Consider the following 21,430-nt stretch of genomic DNA (forward strand, 5'->3'; position numbering starts at 1 on the left):
GGATGGGGGGAAGATGGTGTCAATGGTTTTTGTCGCATCAGAGAGTTGAGGGCGACAATGAATTGGGATGAAAGAGAAATCGAGGCCTTCAGCAGATCAGCCCTGCCGTTACTGGAAATGAAGGCAGGGTTGAAGGGCGAAAGTGTCTCCTGTTATTCCAGTATACCACATATGCCAGTCTATTTGTGGGGTCTTTCTGTTCTTGTCCAACAGACTTGAGGAGCTGAATGGACTGATCTTGTTTCTGTATCCATGAGTAGTGGTGCTGAATGGCCTAATCTGGGTACAGTGTTATACGCTTGAGGCGCTGATTGGCCTGTGAATGTGATTGCAAATCAGACTTCAGGAGTGAATGGCTTCATCCTGTTCTGGTGTGACTGAATTCCGTATAGACTAAGTCTACGACGCTCGGAGAAAGTGAGGACTGCAGATGCTGGAGGTCAGACTCGAAACGTGTGGCACTAGAAAAGCACAGCCTGTCAAGAAGCATCTGACGAGCATTTCAGGTATCCACACTTCATCAGAAATGTCTGAACATCGATTCTCTTGATCCTCGTATGCTATCTGAACTGCTGTGCTTTACCAGCGCTACACGTTTTGACTTCTACCTGGTCAACTTTCCTGTTTACTTCATCAAATAACTTGAAAAAATTTGTCAGGCATGTTCCCTCATGCACAAAGCTATGCTAACGATTCCTAACCAAATTCTGTCTTCCCAAATGCATTATATTTACTAGCCCTTATAATCTTCTCAAGTAGCGTACCTACCACCGATGTTAAGCTTAACAGTCTACGGTTCCCAAACTGTTTTTTTTTTCTCTTTTACAGTCCTTCATGAAAAAGGGAACAACATTTGCTACCCTGTATTCACCACGTACCTCACATGAAATTAATAGTGATGCAAAAATATCGGCCAAGTCCCCTGCAAATTCTTGTCTATCTACTTGCAGTGTGTATTTAGCAGTTATCTGATCAAAGCCAGGAGAATTATCTAACGTCATGAATTTCAACACCTCCTCTACTATGATATGGACTGTCACCAATATCGTACCACGAACCACCTCAAGTTCCAAAGTCTTCATGTTTTTCTACATGGTGAACAGGGGAGAAATATGCATTGAGGACTTCGCCCATCTCCTGCAGTTCTGCAAATACATACCCTCCTTGATCCTTGAGAGGTCCGATTCTCTTTATTTGGAGATGCTGGTGTTGGACTGGAGTGTTAAAAATCACACAATACCAGATTATAGTCCAAGAGGTTTAATTGGAAGCACACCAGCTTTCGAGCGTCGCTCCTTCATCAGGTGATAGTGGAGGACTCGATCCTGAGACAAAGAATGTATAGCAAAAAATTACAGTGTGATGCAACTGAAATTATACATTGAAAAATAACTTGATTGTCTGTTGATTCTTTCATCTGTGTGAATAACATGATAGTTTCACTTCTTTCATGTGTAAATCACAAAACATTTTTTAAAGTTGCATTCTCAGGTTAGCTGTTACAATGTGTGATAGCTAGACCAGTATGTTGAAGGTGTTCGCCCCCCTCCGCCCCCCGTGGTCTCTGTCTATGTCATAGTGTTTAGATTGATTCTAATCTAAAAAGTGAGATAACAGTGGATTGCATGACTTCATACAGTTTTTGAGAAAAGTTATTGTAACTGTGGAAGTACAAATTCACCCCAAAAATTTATGTGTGCGTCTGGGTCTTGGTATGTGTGTGTCTGCCGGGTTGGAGGTTGTGATTGTGAGAGAGAGTGTATGTGTGTGTGTGTGTGTAGTGAGTGTAGAGTGGTCTACGTCTCTGAGAGGATGCCTGTGTGAATGTGGGAGTGTGTGTGTGTCCATAACGGTGTGTGTGTGTGTGTGTGTGTGTGTGTGTGTGTGTGTGTGTGTGTGTGTGTGTGATAGAGAGAGAGAGAGAGAGAGAAAATGTGTGTTTACGAGTGTCTGTGTGTGTGTGTCCCGGTTGAGCACCTCTCTATGGGTATCAAACTTAGCTATCAGCATCTGCTCAGCCACTTATTCACTCTACAGTCACTACACACACACACACACATATACACTCTCTCTCACACTTACAACCCTCAGCCCAGACACACACACACATACACACACACAGACACACACACACACATGCAAACACACAAACACAAAGACCCACATGCACACATATATTTTGGAGGGTGAATTTGTACTTGCAGAGGTACGTTATACTTTGCTTAAAAACGGCATGATTTCATGTAATCATCTGTTATTTCACTTTTTAGATTAGAATCAATGTAAACATCATGGCATAGACAGAGAACATTGGGGGCTAAGACCGTCCACATATTGTCTTGCTTTCACATATTTTTACAGCTAACCTGAGAATGCAACTGTTAAGAAAAGGTTGTATGGTTTACCATGAAACAAGTGAAACTATCATAGTATTCAAATCGATGAAAGACTCAACAGACAATCAAGGTATTGTTCAATGTATAATTTCAGTTACATCGTACTGTAAATTTTTGCGATAAATACTGTGTCTTAGTATTGATTCGTCCTCTATCACCTGATGAAGGAGCGACGCTCCGAAAACTAGTGTGGTTCCAATCGAACCTGTTGGACGAGATTCTGTGGTTGTGTGAATTTAACTTCTACTCTCTCGAGTTATTTTTTTTTCTTTAATATACTTAAAGTACCTAATTGGATCACCCAATCTTCTCACCCAATACTACTTTGTGCTCCCTTACCGCGCTCCTGATTTCCTTCTTCAGTGAACTCCAATATCTCCTGTACTTCTCCCCTTTATCTCAACTGCCTGTACTTGAGCCATGCCTTCTTTATTCTGGTCAAAGCCTCAATTTTTCGTGTCACCCATGGTTCTCTATTCTTCCCAAACATTTCCGTTCGCCCTCACGGGAGCATATAGACTTTGAACTCCCGCTATCTCACTTTTAAATGCCTCCCACTCGCGCGAGTGCCCTTTGCCTGCAAACAACACTTCAATCAACCCCTACAAACTCCTGTCTAATTCCGTCAAAGTTCACGTTGCATGAATTTAAAACTTGAACATGTGGACCAATTTGTCCCTCTCAATAACGATTTTAAAATATAATAGAACATCGCTCGTTTGTCCTCCAATCTAAAAATTGGAAATGAGTCTGATTTTGTAACGGTGTTGACCTTTCGATAATCCACGCAGATTTGTTGAGTCTTTTCCAGTCTGAGAACTAAGCTGTTTGCCGAACTCTGTACTTTCAGGCTTGGTTCAATGATACCCTCATCGCGCAGACCTCTGCCTCCATCTGGATCGGTCTAGCTTTGAAAGTAATAAGCTGATTTATCAGAGCAATATTCCCGATGTCTACTTCATGTATAGCAGCATTAGTCTTAACCGTCTGACTCTTACATATGTCCTTCTCATGCAGTAACAGATCTTTCACCTGCGTTTTATCCTCATGAGTCATATATTTGACTAACCTATCCCACTCCTGAAGGACTCCTTCGTTTGTTAATCGATTTTGAGGCAACTCAAAAACCACATCATCTGGATTTGATTCCTCACTGTGTGGAGAAGCAACTCACATCTGTTTCTCCAGTTCGTTTTCTCACCTAATTCTCTGGAGGGGACCTGCACAATCAACAATCACCCGTTTGAAAGGTTCTTCAAATATGGGAATTGGCAACAAAGGTGCTGGTCTTTGGTTGTGGATTACTGAGCATTTGGCATGTATGAAACGTACACAAAAGATAATCACATCCTTATGCATTCCAGGGCAAACAAAAATGTTTCTGTAACTTATCCATAGTCTTTCATACACGTAGGTGATCTCCTACAGGTAGTGTATGTGTTATCAGTAACACCTCCTGTCTGTAACCGACCGCTAACATAATGTGGTGCACTTCAGCCCAATTTCTATTTTACACTGATCTGTTGTTGTCTCCATTACTGTCTTAGCATTTTATCTTTCAGATAATAACTCTCCAGAATATTCTCTGCTAACTTTCTGAAGTACGCATCCTAAAATATAATTTTGATCGTCTCGTCGTGCTGTTGCGAAGTCCTTAGCCTTTCAGGACTACAAACTTCTGTCTGATCCTCTGCCTGTTCTCATTTTTGCTGCACCGTTATGTCAACAGGACATTCGCTAACTGAATCTCAACTCCTTCATCTTTTAGCTAGTTTTGAGAAGATTTGCAGCTCGGTTGAGGTTCTGGAGGTAGGTTAGCTCACTGAGTTGGAACGTTCATTTCCAAATATCTCGTCACCCTATTAGGTAAAATTTTCTTTGGGCCTCCGGGCGAACCACTGTTGATAATTCCTGCTATCTATTTATAAATAGAATAAATTTAAAATATATAAATAGAAAGGCAGAATTATCGAAAGTGCTTCACCCAGACTGCCACTGAAAATATTACCGAGTAGGGTGAAGGAACGTCTGGGAATGGATCTTCCAGCTCAGCGAGCAAACCTCATCAGGTCCTTTAACTTTCTCTTCACGTTTCGCTTCGGGCTGTGACTTATGATAGTGGGACCAGTTACTACACAGTCTGGGAAGATACCAGGATACTTCTATTTTAACTCCTTAGTTTCGTAGTCTTCCTTGGGCTTCTCCACAGCAAGAGTTTGATTCTTCCACCTTGGATTCTGCCAAATCATTCCAAAGAACAAACTGAATTCCTGGAATGGACACTCTGTCAATGATTCGTACTGTAACCTGCCTAGTCTTGAGTTGGCACTCCAACCTAATCTTACATTGGGAGGGCTAAATATCTGTCCATCTATCCCACAAATTGCCACACTCTCGTGTAACAGATCAGAAAGAGTGTAAATTCACTCATCCTTTACTATCAGCGTTAGATCCATTGCCTTTCAAAACCATAACTTCTTGTCATTTCCCCCGTTCTTTAGAGTAAACTTTAACCACGGAGGGGAAATATTTGTATAGATCAGGCACTAACGTCATACGCAGAGCATTGTTGATAACTCCTGCTATCTATTTACAAATAGAATAAATAGAAAAACATAAATAGAAAGGAAGAATTATCAACAGTGCTTCACCCGAAGGCCCACTGAAAATGTTGCCTACTCGGCTGAGGCTGTGCTCTCTCCTGCACTTCCTCGGCTCTTTTTAGGGTGTCCTTCACTACCTTCACGAATGCCACTGTCTTACGTTATTTTTTCTACATCTTTTCTCACAGCGCCTTTCTTTAACTACCCACACTGTGACTTTACATGTCTGACGTTACCACAGTGGAAAAACCTAAGACACTTCCAACCTCTTAGCCTTTTTTTTTATCCTGTGATAAATTCTTACCAGTCTTCTCTGCACTTTGTTCGCAGTGAGGGAGCTCCTTTTCACCCAACGTCTTTCCATCACACGACGAAATGCAGGCCAGGAACTTGCCTTGTGCATTACGATATATTATCTGCTAATTCTGCTCTCGTTTTCATTTCCTGAATTTTCTTTTCCTCCACTGAAATTATTTCCATCTCTGCAAGTGGGATTGTAAACGCCTCCAACGTATAATCGTTCGGACAGCCTCGAAGGTTCTTATGTATTTTAACGCACGCATCCATCCATCAAATTGACTATGTTTAATTCCTTCCAACTCAACATAAGTCTGACTTGATTCCTACTTTATGTTCCTCAACCTCAGTCTATATACTTTTGTTACCAGGTCAGAACACTTATACGAACCTGATTGAACTCTTCGTAATGCCTTGACCGCTCATCTGACAGCGCCACAAAAACCTCACATGTTCGGCCTCCAAGTTTATTCTGAACTAGCAATACTCATAAATCCTCTGACCCCTCCATATACCTAGCCAAATTTTCAAATGAAATAAATAAGATTTCAACGTCTTTCTCATCGAAATGTGGCAGAGGTTTGACATATTTGTTTATATGATGACCATCCTTTAGTCTTCGACCGGTTAACTTGACTTTGCTGACTAAGTTGCAACTTCTCAAGTTTGAGTTCTCCTTCTCGTTATTTCTCCCTTTCTTCTCTCTCTCTATCTCTTTCTGCCAAACTGAGAACCATTTCTCTCTCTGTCTTTTTCCTCTCTCTATTCCTTTTTTTCTCTATCACTCTCCCTCTCTTTCTCTTTGTTTATCTTCTAACTCCATTTTCCTCAATTGTAATTTATATTTATTCTAGATCGACTGCTTTCTTTCTCTGACACACATAAGAGTTTGGTTTGTGTAACTTACTTTTACATTGTCAACTTTACTTTGTCTTTAGTTGAACACAAATCTAACTTCTTAGTTAAATCTAAAAGTATGTTCTTTTTCTTTATTTATAAACTGTTTGGAATAATTTGAGAATCATCTTCAAATTCTTGAACTGCTTTCACAATTTTAAGAGCCATTTCTCTCACTTTTAATTGAAGCAATCACAAGTCAAGGGAATTAAACAAATTGTCTGACCTACATTTTATTGAAAGATCCAGGGCACTAACTTGCAAGTGTTCAAATCTGCTGGTATTATTTTCGTTCCTTCAAATCTGTCTCAGCCAGTTTAAATCTCAGATGAAAGACCACAAGCTGTTAAATTCCAGCACCGAGACCCAAATTAAGACACGGGGTTAGCCCCAGGCCCTCCCGCCCCTATCCCCCTGATTTACACCAGAAACACAGAAACGATTTAACGAGCGTCGTAATCTGAAAATTCGAGAAGCCAAGACCATTCAAAATGTCACTGTTTCAAGTAAAATCTCGCAATATTTTTTGGTCTAACAGAGAATAATTAATTACTCCATCTACTGCTCTGTTAGGGAAATTATTAACCCTATTGTCTCTGCAAGTCTCCCCCCTCACCCTGCATAATTATTCCGTTAATTCCAGTTGTCTATTTGGGGACCTACAGTACAAATCCGACAACGTCAACATCCCCTACTTATTTCTTTGCTCCACTCACAAAACTATCCCTGATCACTGCTGTGGTGCTCACCTGAAACAAACAGGCAACACCTCCTCCGCTCCTTGCAAGACGTCTGGCCCTACTTAAGCACCTGTACACTGGTTCATTAAGTTGTCAGTCCTATCACTTCATTAGCCATTTTTCTGTAATGGCCATGATATCCCTATCCAATGTATCTGTCCACACTCTGAGTTTATCAGCCTTACCTGTCAGCCATCTTGCTTTGAAACAGAACCAATTTAATCCAACAGACATTCCTTGCTCACTGTTGTGTTCCAGCCTGACCTGTATGTCCAAATTACTATCTTTTGATTACTATGTCTCCTTCCTGCCTCGGACTTGCTTCCCAACTATTCAGGATCTCACTTCTCCTACCCAATCATAGTTTTAACCCTCCTTTGCAGCACTGCCAAACCTTGGTGCAATGTTATGGCCCCCCTTCCAATCCAGGTACAAACCGTCCAACTTGAATCGGTCACCTCTGCCACAGAAGAGATGCCAGAGATCGAAAAATCTGAATCCCTGAACACTGCACTAATTCTTCAGCTACGCATTTATCTGCCATATCCTCCTGTTCATGCTCTCACTAGCATATGACACTGGAAATAAACTTGTACTATCACTGTCAGTGTTCTGGTTTTAAACGATTTCCCTCGCTCTCTGCAGTAACTCTACAGGACCTCATCGATGTTTCTATCTATATCATTTATTCCAAATGTACAATGGCGTCTGGCTGCTCACGCCCCCCACCCACACCCACATGCTCCGAGGACGTTCTGCAGCCACTTGTACATAACGTGTACCCTGGCACCTGTGAGTCAACACACCATGCTAGATTCCCATTTGCGGCCACAACGTTTCCTGTCTGTCCCCCTAACTATTGAGTCTCCTATCTCTAAGCAAACCCCCTTACTTTTACCCTTTCCTGCCGGGTCTCAGAGCCAGTTGTCGTGCAAACCGACATTGCTACCGCTGCTTTCTCCTGAATGGTCATCCGCCTGAAACAAGTTTACTAGTTTATGAGGGGAATAGCCACAACGGATTCCTTCACTCTGCCTTCTCCCTTTGCCTTTCAGGGTGGTAACACGGCTACTCTTTGCCTGGAACACGACAAGTAGCAAGGAACACCTGATGGATTAAATTGCATCTATTTCAATGCAAGAGGGCTGACAGGAAAGGCTGACGAATGCAGGGCATGAATTGGTATGTGGGACTGGGATACCACAGTCATTACAAAAGGAGGGACGTGGGTGTGATCACCTCACTAAATCTCTTCTCTATGAAGTTTTCAGCATCTCGAATGACCCTGAATGAATCCAGCTCCAGCTCCCGAAAACGTTCTCCCAGGAGTTGCGGATGGGTGAACCTCAAACGCGTATAGTCATCAGGGATAGTAGCAGTCTCCCTGAGCTCCAACATCCAGCAGGAGAAACAGGCAACTGCTCTAACTGCCGTCTCAACTCTTATAAGACTGAAGTTTAAAGGACTTTGCCTGAGTTAACCTGTACTTTTGGCTGAGCAGTCGCTATCCAAAATCTCTCGAACCAAACCCTTACTTCTGACGCTGTTACCAACAACGTTAGCAAAAGCATATCACTCCTTCCCTCCACACCTCCACAACTCCACCCCTCCACCTGTCCGTTTAGATTTGGTTTGGGAAGGAGGGAGACACGACAGTGATTGGATCTTCAGCACTCCTCAACAACAGGCCCAGGATGTTCTACTGCACACTGCAGGTCACTGGTTGGCCTTGGAGGGTATCTACCTGAGGTCTTCCATAACAATCTGCATAATCACAGTCCTCTGCTGGTCCTTTCTGGCTATTAGTATTGCATTTATGAATTCCTTGAATCCGTTCCTGGAATTTCAAACTGTGCCTCACGCTAGAGGGAGAGGGGTTCATGTTCCAGTGAACACAGGGCTATTGGAAAGAGAATATCATAAGACAGAGGCGCAAGAGCATTCCCACCACTCACTGAGTCTGACTTTCCTTTCAATAACATTACATTTATTCTGATATTCCCTTTTCTACTTCCCTGCAATTTTCCCCATAACCGTTGTTTAAAAAAAATCTGTCTCTCTCAGCCTTGATGATATTTAATGATTCCATAAGTCCATTAGTAATAGGAGTGGAAGTAAGGCCATTCGGCCAATCGAGTCAACTCTGCTATTCAATCATTGCGGACATGCATTTCAAACTCCGTATAACTTAATTCCTTGTGAGATTAAACATTATATTTATCTCTGCCTTGAAGACATTTAATGTCCCGGCCTCCACTGCGCTCTGTGGCCATGAACTCTCCAGGGCCGCCACTCTCTGGTTGAAGTAATGTCTCCTCATTTCCGTTTGAAATTGACGCCCACCAATTTTTAAGTCTGTTTCCACGAGTACTAGTATCCTCACCTGAAGGAAACAATTTCCAGTGTCCACTCTTTCTCAGCCATACATTATCTTGTAAGCTTCTAATAGATTTCTCCTCCAACGAATATTATTCCAGGATCTTCAGCAGTTCGTCTTGTGTCAGGCCTATCATTCCAGCAAGCATTCGTGTGAATCTTCGCGAGACACGCTCCAGTGACAGTATGTCCTTCCTGAGGGCGTCCAAAACTGGACACAATATTCTAAATGCTGCCTAACTAGAGCTTTATCAAGGATCAGTCGCACTTCACTGCTTTTACATGCCAACCCTCCCGAAATAAATGACAACATTACATTTGCTTTCTTAACCACGGACTCAACCTGTAAATCATCCAATATAGAATCCCATATGTGGACTGTTATATACCTTTGTAGTATGGCTTTATGCATTTTCTCACCGTCTATAAAATAATCCATGCTTGTGCTCTTTTTACCAAAGTGCATGATCTCACATTTGCTCACGTTGAACTTCATCAGCCATTTCTTGCACCTTTCTTCTGAACTTTCCAAATCTTTCTGTAGCCTCCACACCTCCTCAGACCTACCTGTCTGTCCACCTAATTTCATATCATCGACGAACTTCGCCAGAATGCCCTCAGTCTCTTCATTCAGATCATTAATATATAAAGTGAAGTGCTGTGAACAAACACTGAACCCTGCCGGACACCACTTGTCACCAGCTGCCATTCCGAAAAAGAACATTTTTTTTCCCAAATATCTGCCTTCTGTCAGACAGCCAATCCTCAGTATATGCCAGTAGCTCACGTCGAACACCATGGGCCCTCACCTAATTCAGCAGCCTCCAGTCAGGCATCTTTCCATGACCCTTTTGGAAGGCTAGGTAGATAACATCCACCGGGTTTCTCTGGTCTAACTTGCTTGTTACTTCTTCAAGGAATTCCAACAGTTTTGTCAGGCACAACCTCCTCTTACAAAATCCATGCTAACTAGTTCTAATTCGCCCCTGTACTTTCAAGAATTTAGAAATCTCATCCTTAACAATAGATTTTGATTTTTTTCGCCAAACGAAATTAGTCTAATCGGCCTATAACTTTCCATCTTCTGTCTTGATCCTTCCTTGAACAAGACGGTTACAACAGCGATTTTCCAACCACCTGGGACTTTCCCTGAATCCAGTGATTTTTGAAAGATTAAAAACAACGCCTCCACTATTTCTTCAGCCACATTTCTAAAACTCATCCAGGCAAGCAGATTTATCAATTTTCGATCTTTCCGCTTATAATTACTTTCTCCTTTGTAATGGCCACCATACTCAAACCTGCCCCTTGACTCTCCTTAATTGTTTGGATATTACTCATCTTTTCCACTGCGATGACTGACACAAAGATTTTATATCGTTCTTCAGCTATTTCCTTATGTCCCATCACTAGCCTTCCTGCATAATTTGGAGAGGCCAATCTCGACTTTTCACTCTCGTTTGTTTCTTATGTTTTGAAAGAATTTATAAATTTAATTTCTAATATTACTGGCTTGCTTACATTCATAGTTGATCCTTTACTTTCTTATTTCTCTCTTTGTTATCCTTTGTTTGCTTTTGTAGCCTTTCCAATCCTGATTTCCCAGTGCTCTCATCCACTTTAGAGGCTCGCTCTTTTTTCTGTGATACTTTTCCTGAGTACCTTCATCAGCCATAATTGTCTAATCCCAACCCAGGTAATCTTTCTTTTCCTTGGGATTCCACCTGAACAGCCTTCAGAATTTTCTCAATTATTTCACCACCACGGATGACAGAATTGATAGTCTTTATTCCGATGGCCCATTTCTCACACTCTGAAAATTGAACCTGCATTAGATGTTATCCTGTCCTATCAAACCTTCTCAGTGGCTTGAGGCAAAACGAAAAGGAAAGAAATTCAAGAACCTGTAATCTCTTCGCTCATCTCCGACATCAGCTGAAGATACAGCTGATCCAGATCTGGGAATTTGCCCACTCTTTATCGCGCATAAACTTCCAATTCTTCCTTGGCTTTTGCATGAATCTGTTCGAGGATCGCGCTGTAATTCTCCCTGAATCCAGTCACTGCTTCTCCAAAGTGAATACCGATATGAATTGCGTATTTAACATCTTTTCTGGCTCTGTGCACATGCTGCCTCCTTGGTCCTCAATACAATCAATTCTTTCACGTGTTATCCTCTTCACCTTCACAAACCGATGCAATATCGTTGGATTGTTGCTAATTTTACCCGTTAATGTTTTATCACATCACCTTTTTCTTTTCTGCTCACTTTCTTAAGTTCAGCCCCATACTTTCTGTACTCTTCTTGTTCCTCCACTGATCTGCTCACATTATACCTGCTTTAAGCTTTCATTCATATTTTTTATTCCATTTTGAAAATTTGTTGACATACGAGGGTCTCTGTGCTGGTTTTCCAAACTTTCAGCTTCGATGTAACATGTTGTGCCGGCACTGACATCATTTCAATTTAAATCATGTGATCCCATCTCTCACTGTTCTGCTGCAATGTTAAAACAGATATAACTGCACTTTCGCCAGTTCCTGTCATTTTAAAAAAGTAAAATCTGCCTCTGCATTCCAAAAACATCTTATTTCTCAGCCCTTTTGTTTTGACTTTTCCTGGACAAATTTAAAATGTATGAGACATGGTTAGTGGTCCTATAATGGTCTCCAAATCCTGCCTAGAATAACTGACTGGCTTCACTCCCCATAATGAGGTCCCAGTATTCCACCATCCCTTGTTGCGGCTTTCACATTTTAATATAAGAAACTCCCTGGAATAAATTTCAAACCATCTGGCTACTCTAAAAATAGTTATCACGGCCCCAATAAATGTTAGAATTTAAATATCGTAGTATAATGGTCGTATTACTGTTTTACACACCTCAATGATTTGTGTTTATAGCTGCTCCTGTATTTTAGTTCATATGGTGAGTCATGATATATCCCCAGCATTTGTCTGTCATCGTTTTAATCCTAAGCTCCAACCACAAAGCCGCGCTTGAAAATACTTCCAAGATATCATCCCTCCTTAAATCAGTAACTCCATGATTAATAAACAAAACCACTTCCACTTTTACCCCTCTTCTGTCCTGGCTATGCCTCCTGTACAATAGAATATTGATTTACGAGTCCTGCTCTCCCTCAGCCACATCTCTGATAGCAAAAGTGTCACACCTCCACATGTAAAAGAACAAAGAACAAAGAAGAACAAAGAAATTTTGCAGCCCAGAGACAGGCCCTTCGGTCCTCCAAGCCAGAGTCGATCCAAATGTAAAGTCCAAACCAGTCAGTCAATTCGTTCGCATCTGTATCCCTCTGCTCCCCACCTACTCAAGCATTTGTCCAGATGCATTTTGAATGAATCTGCCGTGCCTGACTCTGCCATCTCTGCTGGCAACGTGTTCCAAACGCCCACCATTCTCTGTGTGAAGTACTTACCGTGTGAAACCCCCTTAACCTTTCTACATTTTAGCTTGAAAGTGGGACCTCTAGTTATTGAATGCCTTACCATAGGAAAATGCTTGTCTCTATCCATCCTGTCTTTGCTCTTCATGGTTTTGTTCACCTCAATCAGGTCACCCTCGACCTCCTTTTTTTCGAATGAAAATAAGGTAACCGACTCAACCTTTCTTCATAGATTCACCTTCCATACCATGCAACATCCTCGTAAACCTTCTCTGCACTCTTTCCAAGTTGTCCACATCCTTTTGGTAATGTGGTGACCAGAACTGTACACAGTATTCGAAATGCGGCTGAATCAACGTATTGGACAATTTTAAAATAACGTGACAGCTCTTATCACTCAATACCACGTCCGAAGAAGGCAAGTGTACCGTATGACTTCTTGATCACTCTATCTGCTTGTGCAGCCACCTTCAGGGTACAATGGATCTGTACTCCCAGATCTCTCTTTTCATCGACATTTCCCAAAGCTCTTCCATTTGCAGTAAACTTTGCTCTAGAAATAGACCTCCCAAAATGCATCACCTCACATTTGCCCGGAGTTGACCTTTATCAGCCATTTCTCCACTCAAATCTCCAGTTTATCCATATTTTCCTGCATTCTTCGACAGTCCCCTCTGTTTTCTGCTACTCCACCAATCTTCGTGTCGTCTGCAAACTTGCCAATCAGACCATCAACGTCCTCTTGCAGATCATTTATCATTTATCCTCTTGCATATCACAAACAACAATGGCCCCAGAACTGATCCATGCAGAACACCATTGGTCGCCTTTCTCCACTTCGAGAAACTCCTTTCAACCACCAGTCTCTGACTCCTATTGCTCAACCAGGTCTTAATTCACCTAGGTTGAAGACCGTGCGCTCTATGTAACTTTACTTTCTTCATTAGTTTAACATGGAGAAACTTATCAAACTCCATACCAAAGTCCAAGTATATGACATAGACATCACATTCTTCATCTATGAACTTGGTCACTTCCTCAAAGAATTCGAATAAGTTGGTAAGGCACGAACGCCAACGCACATAACCATGTTGCCTATCACAGTTTAGACCATTATCTACCAAATAGAAATGGATCCTAGCCCTCCGTCCCTTCACCATCAGCTTTCCCACCACTGACATCAAGCAAACGGGTCTGTAGTTACCTGAACTATCCTGAGAACCCTCTTGAACAGGGGAACAACATTAATAATGCTCCAGTCCTCCGGCACTTCACCTGTGTTTACGTTAGCAACAAAGATCTCTCTCAGAGCCCCTGCTATTTTCTCTCTCACCTCCATCAGCAACTTGGGATTGATCCCATCCAGTCCTGGGGATTTGTCCACCTTAATATCATTTAGCGTACCCAACACATCATCTCTCCTTATGTCACTCATGATACCAGTACTTTATAAGAATTGTAACGTTGCCTTCTTCAAAAAACCTCCGAAGCAATGCATTCTGGACACATGCCATCCTCTTTATTGAAAGCAGATTCAACAAGTACTTTCACAATACCTTGTCTTTCACTTTAATCGTTTGTCCTCTGGTTTTTAACTCATTTACTAAGGGGAACAGCTACTGTCTATTCACTCTGTCCGTACCACTCACGACCTCTGTCAGGTTCATTCTTCAATCTTCACTGCTTGAAAAGCAAATCTCGCTTATTTTCATTGTTGAGTACTCTCTTGTCTTTATTTCTATTCCAAAGTACAGCATTCACATATTCCAGCGTTAAGATTTTTTTTGGGTCATTGATCTGGCCATTTGAGCAATCTGTTTGTACCCTCCGGTAACCTAACACGGTCCTCCTGGTTGTGAACGACCGGCTAAGCATTGTGTCAACTGTAGCATTGTTTATCATTCTACAACACCCCCTCCATCGCACACATTCTAACCATCAACATTTATGAATATCAGAAACAAAACTTGATTTTCTCTGTAACAAGTTGTTACAAAGGAAGAAGTCAGAATACCATTCTCCTGATTTTTTTTTCTCCATTCGTGAATTTGGAGCGTGATGCCGTTGAGGTTTTCTATGAGGGAGCCACAAATAGTATTTTGGACATGGAGCTAAATTCTGCCTTTATACTCTGCTCCGCGGTGGCACAGTGGTAAGCACGGCTGCCTCAAAGCACCAGAGGACCGTGTTGAATTCACCATTTCAGGCTACTGTCTGTGTGGAGTTTGCACATTCTCCCCGTGTCTGCGTGGGTTTCCTCCGGGTGCCCCGGTTTCCTCCCACAGTCCAAAAATATACAGGTTCGGTGAATTGGCCACGCTATATTGCCCGTAGTGTTAGGTGAAGGGATAAAATGTAGGGGAAATGGGTCTGGGTGAGATGCTCTTCGGAGGTCGTTGTGCACTTGTTGGGATGAAGGGCCTGTTTCCACACTGTAAGTAATCTCATTTAATGTACTATGCATAAGGCTAGTACATCATCAATTTTAGACAAGCTCTTGGCACTGATCCTTGTAACATTTCCGTTTTATGCGCACCTGCAGCATATTCTTTATGTCATTCACTGCAATCGTCAGATCTGAAGATCTTTTTGCATCTACAGGATGGACACAGACACTTTCGTTAAGTGTGCTTGAAAGAGCTAGAGCGATGAGAATAAAATTTGCATTAACTTCTCCAGTTAAACACTCGGTAAAAGATCAATTTTCTCGTTCTCATCCCTGAGTTAAGTTGAAAGCAAAATTAATAGAAGAAACAACCACTGTTCTGAATATTGTTTTTTTAAAATGACGTCATGTTGAAATAATGCATTGGGGAGAAAGGAAATGTTGTGTGCACTTGGTCGACATTCAGAAATGCAGAGTGAATGCACAATATGAAGAAGAATGTAGTGTTAATTTTAAAAGTAGGAGAAATCTTTTCTAAATTTTCAAAGGAAACCAGACCCAAGACTTTCTGAACAGTGATATTTGTCCATCAATGTCACTTTTCCAAATACAGGCTTTTCTTTGCCACTGATGCTTTTTCAGTCAGAATTACTCCTCGCCTTCCTACTCTTTCCTTTAACATACACTTCCCTTGTATTGTGCGGTTTGATGCTATAGACGCTTCCACTGACCATCTCCCTTAACACCTCCTGCACTGTATGTCACTCCACTACGCCTATTATCCCCCTTTCCCTGACCATCACTTTCGCTTTTTGCTCTCACCTAGATGCTGAAAGTTGCTAATTTTTGTGCTACTGCAGGTCATCAATGAATGATGAGTTTGGAATGATCAATTTCCAACAGCTATAGACAATAATATGTTCCCAACTACTGCTGCACCGTGAACTGAATAGTTTTGGCCAATACTGATACGAAATGGAGTTTCCTTCCGACCCTCTTTCACAAATCTAACCAAAGAATCTTATTGCCAATAGGACAAAAATATTCGGACAGAATTAAAAGTCAGTGCCCAATTTACATCTGAAATTTTTGAGGACGTTATTAAATGAAACAGCCATCTCATCGTTTGCTCTTTATTCTTTCAATGGAGCTTCCAGTGTAATTTGAGGTGAGATCATAAGACATAGGCGTGGAAGTAAGGTCATTCGGCCCATCGAGTCCACTCCGCCAAAGACATAAGAGTAAACTCCCTTTCCAGCGAAGGAGGACTTGATGGAAGTCATGGACCCTGACCAAATTATGACATATCTGAGTTAGAGAATATTCTGCACTAGTATTGCGAATAGTAAATAAAAACAACCTCTGCAAGTTATCTTCCAAGTTACATGTCATTCTGTCTCGAGACTAATTTGTTATGAATTCACTATCAGTTGTGAAAAACATCTCGAAATGTCCCTAAAAACAGTTGTGTGCGTATGTGCATCGTCCAGACAGCTCTCTGTCACCTTCTGCAAAATGATTCGGTTTAACAATTACAATCTCCCCATTCTAGTGTGTTCAATACTCATGGATGAATATGTCCTGTATAAATATGCCAAGGTATTTTATGTTTCATAATATTTGAGAACTTGCTAGATGAGTCCGAACTCAGTGACATCAGGAAACGATATGACATTGAGGTAATGTTCGGGGTTTTTACTTCAATCGATTACCTTCAGAGGGTTGATTGTGCGACATCATAGCCACTGATTTCAACATTTTCATGGCAAGTTATGACAGATTGTGACGTTAACGTTATTGAGAAAATTGTCAAACACGTTTTTTTTTAATTTTACGTTCAAATTCTGTCACCAAATTCTTGAGTTTCAACTGAAATAGCAGCTTCACAATTTCCTTTTAGAACAGAAATATGTCCAGTCCAAAAGAAAAAAGACACTTGAAAGCGCAGGAAACCATTAGGATATCTGTCAGCATCTGAGCAGCGAGAAACAGAATTTACGTTTTGAGACCAATATGAGCTTTTCAGAAAAGAGTCACATCAGACACAATATGCCAATTCTGTTTCACTCTTCGATCCTGACTCTTCTGATGAATTTCGCCACCATTTTCTGTTTGCATTTCAGATTTCCATGTCCCCCAGTATTTCTTGTCACAGTAACGCAGTTGTGATCGTGGCAAGGTGGCTCAAGGGTTAGCGCTGCTGTCGTATAACATTAAGGGCCTTGGTAAAATTGTACCCTTATCCTATCTAGTCCTTGTATTGATCTTTCACATTCTTCCCTTGTTTCCACGTGCTTCCTTTAGCTGCTCCTGATTCCTCCCACAGTCCAAACATGTAAAGGTTAATAGAATTGACCATGTTAAATTGCTCATCTGCAGCTACTTGAGTTGGCATTGAGAGTACAGGGATAGGGGAGGTGTCAGGAGAGCCTTAGGAAATACATGGATAGGTTAGCAGGTGGTTCTGGGTGCAGTGCTCTTCAGAGGTAAGTGTTGGTTCGATGGACCGAATAACTCACTGTTACAATTTAGGGATGCACGTGAAAATTACAACAAAGGTCGCAGTTACTGAGACCATCATCTCTGCACCAGCTCGGAATGAGTTATTTCTTGATGGTTGTTGTTCTGTATTCTCGCATGGCCCTGCGCATTGGGTTCTCTGTGTCTGTGTTTTTAATTCTGAATATCATGTATATATGCTCAATCTTATCGATTTGTATATCCAGTGATTTAAGTTTATACATAACATACTCTTCTCTCCTTTTCAACTTATCCTGTTTGGTTCGCATTGCACTACGTTCTATCTGGCAGAAAGAGAGACGATGACTGAGGCAATATCTCCAGCCACTGTTCGCATTTCTTTCTGTCTCCGAGTTAATGGTATATACACTCTGTTCCTGACTCATGAATCCATGGTTTTTAATGAACAAGGTCTTTGTACATGCCACGTTTGACTTTGATCTGAAGTCAAGAAAAGTCAATTATTGTTTTATAACAAGTAATACAACAACAAGATGCTTGTCTTTTTATTGAGAAAGTATCTTGACCAGCATTGTGGGTTGATATTACAACGTGGCCTTCTCAGGGCAGTGAGAGAACGTCCAGACAAATCCAAGCTCCTTCTGTAATGCCAGGGCAACTCTGTCATTTGACAATCTTTTGGTTGGCATTTGTTGCAGCGGAGGAGAGAACAGCACAGTAACAAAAAGTTGGTTGCGTGATTTTTAGGGAGGCAAGCGGTTACAGCATTGTAAATGGACAACATTCTGAATCGTATCGCCTGCGAAAAGAAAACATCCATCATTTCTCCTCACCACTAACTTCGCTAGAGCAATCAGTGACAGGAGATTAAATCAATTCTTAGTGATGTTGACATCCAATCCAGTCCAGTTGTTAATGTGAGCTGGAATTTCTGTAGTGTAGTGGAACTGTTTGTTCAGTGACTGTGATTGATGTCAGTCTCCATGGATCCTAACTGTGTCACTGGAGGGTTTCTCTCTCCTATTAGTAAGGGACTTCTTTCAATGTGTTATGCCAGTGTAGAAAGAGATGCATCAACTCTGTCACGAACAGAGTTCAGCAGCTCCAGAGACAAGGAAGGAGAGATCAGAATCTGAGAACATTCGACTGGAATATTCCAACAATCGATCAGAATCTGAGAACAATGGACTGGAATGTTACAATTACGCACAGGCGTATATCCGAAGGTCTTTACTGGATACACAGAGCTAAGTCAGATTTACCAAGACTGATACAATCTGTACTCTTGATTATTCAGGCAGGTTATTATCCAGTCCTCGCTATTATTGGTATTCCTGGTAAGTCCCTCTAATTCTGCTCATTCATTAATTACACAAACCATGTTGAAATTCGTTTTTTTTTCTGTTTTGTATATCTGGTAAATAAATAAGCTATTGTATTTAGTTTCATTATAAACTCCATTCATTATCTGTATATTTCAGTACCTTTCCTCACAAATGTCTGAGAACAAGACAGCAAACACCTTTTTTATCTTGAACTGAATTATACCTTGAATTATCGTCCATCACCAAACCTGTCCACTACCTGTTCCTTAATACCCCGAATCTCCAACTCTGCATCAGTGTGGTTGCTGATTAAACAAGTATCTAAGCCAAGGTGAAGATCAGACTTTGCAGTTCCAGTTCTCTGCTGGTCACTGATCCAGTTACACATATTTTAATCACAAACTTGTTCTTGTCTCCAAATTCACTTCGTAATGGGGACAATGTGTCAGAGTAGGAAAGTCGCTGTTTGGATAATTCAGTGTCAGAGGACATTGCACAAAAGACCCTGTTTAAAAGCCTACCATAGCTGAAGCAGAACTTACATTCAAATAATAAGTACCGAAATTTTAAAAAAAACAAATTTCACGAACTGTAACCATAAAATCAGCAGCATTTTGTCTAATAACCTACTGTTTTACTGATATCCTTTGGTAATGAAATATAACATTGTTACTGAGTTTGTATTAAGAGTGATTCATACCCATCACAATGTGTTTGGTTCTATACACCCTTGTGGAATGGTCACGGTCAACGGAAATTAGTGATGGTCATCAAATGCTGCCATAGTCAGAGATGCTGAAATCCCGTAAAATAACAAAATAAAGGGTAAATCAAACAAAGAAAAATACTGGCGATCTGAAACAGAAATAAACAGAGTGCTGGGGAAACGGGACAGGTTTTCCAACCTCTGTTGACAGATAAACAGAGTTTTGAGTACACTGATCACGGGTCAGGTCTAAAAGTCGCTGGGAAATTGTGTAATGTATGTTGGTGGAGTGATCGAATGTATGAAGAAATAGAGAGAAAGAAAAAGGAATCAGCAAAGGAATTGTTGACAATCATCAGGGATGGAATTAAAATATGAGAATAATATCACTGATTTTTCACTTTTTCCCATATTCCTGAGTATCAGGCCAAGGTCAGTATATGCCCCTCTGAAAAAGTGAGTTATCTTTCCTCTGTTTCTATTCCTTGAATGTGGTCATCGTCTTTTATTCACTAATGGTTCATCAGTGTTATTTCTGAGTCCGTATATGTTTCCTTTTCGCAGTTACCCTTGATAAGGTGTTGGTGAGCTGCTTTCTTGAACCACTGCAGGCTGCCAGTGCTTAGGCAGGAATGTAAACTCATGAGAGGATGACATTTTTAACGCTGAGCGGGTGTACCATGTACTTGGAGATTTGACTTATTCCTGTTATTGGAAAGTCAGAGGAAGTTCACTGGATGGGAATCTTGGATTTGTGTTGTCAGTTGCTCTGATTGTTCAGCGAGATCTGAGGGTCTTGTATCTCCACAATGGACAAGGTGCACACACTGCATTTACAAATTGTCTGGGTCTGCAGAGACGTCACAGCGAGGGCCAAGTCACTCCAATATCATTTTAGTTATTTCCCAATGTTGTGTCTTATCCAGGTCCAAAGTGAGAAGCCAGTTTATTTCAACAGTGTGGAGGTCATAGAGCTTTGTAACCTCATTCAGTATATACTTCAATTTCATACCAGAGAGAAGACTGTACTGACAATACTCAACAAATGTTTTGGTTCTAGAACATTCCGGACATGTGTGGGTGATTTATCCAATATGCCACAGTGTCAACTTCTCACGTGTTCGCTACGTGACAGAGGCCATCTCTGTTCGAGGTAAAAAGGTTGGTTGCGTCTCCACAGAGGAAGCAACAGAAAATCATTTGGAAGTTGGGTATAGGTTTCCTCGCTGAGCTGTAGGTTTGGTATCCAGATGTTTCATTTCCTGGCTCGGTAACATCATCAGTGGCGACCTCCAAGCGAAGCGAAGCTGTTGTCTCCTGCTTTCTGTTTATATGTTTGTCCTAGATGGGGTTCCTAGGTTTGTGGTAATGTCATTTCCTGTTCGTTTTCTGAGAGGTTGTTTGATGGTATCTAGATCTGTATGTTTGTTTATGGCGTTGTGGTTGGAGGGCCAGGCCTCTAGGAATTCTCTGGCACGTCTTTGCTTAGCCTGTCCCAGGATAGATGTGATCTCTCTGTCGAAATTGTGTTTTTTTTTTAATACGTGTGTAGGGCTACGATGGAGAGAGGGTCGTGTCTTTTTGTGGCGAGCTAGTATTCGTGTATCCTGGTGGCTAACTTTCTTCCAGTTTGTCCTACGTCGTGTATGTGGCAGTCCTTGCATTGAATTTTGTAGATGACGTTGGTTTCGTCCATGGGTTGGACTGGTTCTTTTAAATTTGTTAGCTTTTGTTTCAGAGTGTTGGTCAGTCTGTGTGCTATGAGCATTCCTAGATGTCATAGTAGCGTGACTGTAATTTCTGAGACTTCTTTGA

This window comes from Chiloscyllium punctatum, chromosome 18 (genome assembly GCF_047496795.1).
Source record: "Chiloscyllium punctatum isolate Juve2018m chromosome 18, sChiPun1.3, whole genome shotgun sequence".
Taxonomy (NCBI): domain Eukaryota; kingdom Metazoa; phylum Chordata; class Chondrichthyes; order Orectolobiformes; family Hemiscylliidae; genus Chiloscyllium; species Chiloscyllium punctatum.